Genomic DNA, 3,417 nt, shown 5'->3' on the forward strand with positions numbered 1-3,417 from the left:
GAATTTCTCTGCCCACCTACTTACCCACAGCCCACAGAGGGGGATCCCCAACAGCCACCATTTCCCCCTGTGACTCCATTCTCTGGCTGAATTCCCTCTGCAGTGATTTGGGGCTCACACACAGCCAGGGAGTCTCTGAGCATGGCTGGGACTGAGTATTTGTAACACCTCCCCCCCCCCCGAGCAGTGGGTACACCACCCCGTACTTGGAAAGGCAGCAAAGACCAGTATCCAAAAGAGGGAATTAAAGCAGATGGGCCCAGATGGGGGTATCGGTCAGGTCTCACACAGAAACAAGTGACAGAAACCCAGTTCAAACCAGCTGGAGCAAAAGGGACACTCTGGCTCATCAACTGTGAAGCAAAAGAAGGCTTTGCTTCAGGCGCAGCTGTGCCCATGTGGCAGGGCTCTGTCCCTCTCTTCACCTCTTGACTCTGTTTCGCTCTAGTTCTTCCCCATCAGAGGTGCAAAGGCCCTGGGTAGTGCCAGGGAAAGGAGGATTCCTCCCCTCAAGTCCACAGATCTGCCCACAGGAGGCCAGCCGACAACCCTGCAGTGACCTCACACCGGCCCCGAGCCAAGAGGTATGGGTCAAAGAAGCCTGGTGGATGCCCTCCCCCACATGTCTGTGAGCGGCTGGGACCAGAGTGGGCTGACAGAGGTGCCCCCCCAGTACCAAGAAGGGGTCGGGTCTGGGCAAGCAAGGTGAGCCCCGTTCAGAGCTATACCTGGCTCCTCACAGCCTCAGGAGGCCAAGCAATCCCCTCCACCCCCAAATACATCTTTTCCTTTTGGTTAATCTTACTGAGGATGATCTCTGTTCTTTGCGACCAGAAGAGCAAGACCACCCCAATCATATATGTCTACAGCAGCATAAGAAAGGGTCCAGATAGTTATACCAAAATCTTTTTTTTTAAGATTTATTTATTTATTTATTTATTTGAGAGAGAGAATGAGATAGAGCATGAGAGGGGGGAGGGTGAGAGGGAGAAGCAGACTCCCCGCTGAGCAGGGAGCCGGATGTGGGACTCAATCCCAGGACTCCAGGATCATGACCTGAGCCAAAGGCAGTCACCCAACCAACTGAGCCACCCAGGCGCCCAGTTATACCAAAATCTTAATGGTAGTTGTTTATGGATACTGAGATTACAGGTGATTTTAGTTTTCTTCTTTATATGCCTTTATTTTTCCCAGATTACATTTATTTAACTTTTATTGTATGAGAACTAAATATTTGGTATAGCAAAAACTGTAGAGAAAAACAACAGATGTTTTTCAGCAAGAATCCCGACACTCGTGTATCATGGTAATTGACATCTTGGCTTCTTACCTTATACACACACACACACTCACATACATGCACGCTGTGGCCTGTGGAGTTACGTGACACCACCCGGTAGGTACCCTTGTGCCAACTAAGTTGTCACAAAATGCTTGGAGATATTAAAAGAAGCGCTTTACACCCCATGGGAAATAACTTGAACTCTAATTGTATTTGGGGTTTACATGTGTACCGACAGCAGTAATGCACAGGTGGGTGGGTGGTAAAGAGATCCCACAACAACAGAGGCCCGTAAGTGGAACCCCAGGAAAGAAATCACCACGAGGGAGGAAATGGGCCAGACTCCACAGCACAGTGAGAAGGTCAGGGGCAATAGTGAGATCAAGGTTCCTGGGAGGCTGCTCCTGAGCACTCCAAACTCCCCTCATCCTGCTGGCATGCAAAGATCTGACATAAAGGGGCGCCTGGGCGGCTCAGTCATTAAGTGTCTGCCTTCGGCTCAGGTCATGATCCCAGGATTCTGGGATCAAGCCCCGCGTCGGGCTCCCTGCTCCGCTGGAAGCCTGCATCTCCCTCTCCCACTCCCCCTGCTTGTGTTCCCTCTCTCGCTGTCTCTCTCTCTGTCAGATAAATAAATAAAATCTTTATAAAAAATTTTTTAAAAAAAGATCTGAGGTAAAAACAGAGGGAGGATGTATCATGAGGAACCTACTCAGCTGTGTTACTTTGGAAAGTTACTTCTATGTACCTGGTTTTCCTCATCTGCAAAAGGCGGCTGGGATGATAATACTATCGACCTGGTGTGGGTGTTTGGAGAGTGCTCCTCGGTCCATGGTAACAGTCAGTGAATGGTCATGATGGTGACGATGAAGAAGAAGAAGGCATGCCTCATCCCAGAGACTGCGGAGTAAAACCGGGGCCGGGGGGTGATGGGGGGAGAGGAAACCACCAGTAGGAACTCAACCATGGGACACAAACATAACTTCCTCTTCAAAATGCTAAGCTGAAGTAGGAGGATTGGGAGCCCCAGAGACCGGGGATAGGTGACAAGGCACTCTTAGGTATGGGTGGAAGAGTGAGCATTGCCCCATGACCCAAAGACGGAGGGTGAGAGTGGGTTATCGTCTGCGCATGGGCAGCCCGCACCAGAGGCCGGGTGCAGGGGGAGCCAGAGACCGGAGGTCAGAGGTGACCGGCAAGCAGCAGGGATAGGAGCCGCGGCAGGGTGGTGGGAGACAGAAGACAACAGAGCAGAACTGAGGAGCTGGAGCTTGAGCTGCAGGGGGCTGCTCTAGCTTAACTGGGACACACACACCACCCTTCTGGACCCCAGGACACCTAGAGAAACATGATAAGGAGAAGGCTTCGGCCCTACCTTTTGGCAGGGGATGGCAACTAAACCAGCACACTGAGGGGACGACCCAGCAGCCTTGCCCAGAACCCACAGGGTATTTAGGAGACTTCTGTGGGAGATCCCTGAGCCCTCCAGTGCCACCCTAGGACAATCTTCTCATGGGCAGGACAACAGACTGTGACCATTGCTCCTGGCCACGGCGTACCCAGGGTACCGCACCCTTCCCTGGCAGGCTGCTCGGAGAAGGGCTCTGCACTGAGGAAGAGCCAGTGTACCTCCTGACCAAGCCGTTAAGGCCTGCCTTTCTCCTCATCCCTCGCTTGCAGCACAGTCCCCTGGGGAGCTTTTGAAAGCTGTTGCTGCCAGAACCCTCTCCCACCACCCAGAGACTCTGGTTTCAGGGCCAGGCATAGGTGTTTTAGGAAAGGTCCCAGGTCAGAACTTCTCCTCCACATAATCCATACCTTGCAGACCTCTTGAAGACGTACAACGAAACAGACACGACACGCTAAAGAGTGCCATGAACTGGGTGAGGCCCCATGAAGCCCTCCTCAGGGGAGACCTGCATCCTGGGCACTGAAATCTCTTAAAACTGAAACGATCCTTGAATCCATGTCCCATGAGTCACATTGCATCTGAGCTCTCGCTCAGCCACTTACTAACAGTGTGTCCTTGTATGCCTTATCTAATCTCCCTATGCCTCAGTGTCCTCTTCTATAAGGTGCGAATGACAGTACCAACCCCAGGGCATTGTGGATGGAATGAAGAAAGCGTGGCACAG

This window comes from Eumetopias jubatus, unplaced genomic scaffold (genome assembly GCF_037043125.1).
Source record: "Eumetopias jubatus isolate StellerSeaLion01/CBP00866 unplaced genomic scaffold, mEumJub1_p1.0 scaffold_1, whole genome shotgun sequence".
In the NCBI taxonomy this organism is placed as follows: Eukaryota; Metazoa; Chordata; class Mammalia; order Carnivora; family Otariidae; genus Eumetopias; species Eumetopias jubatus.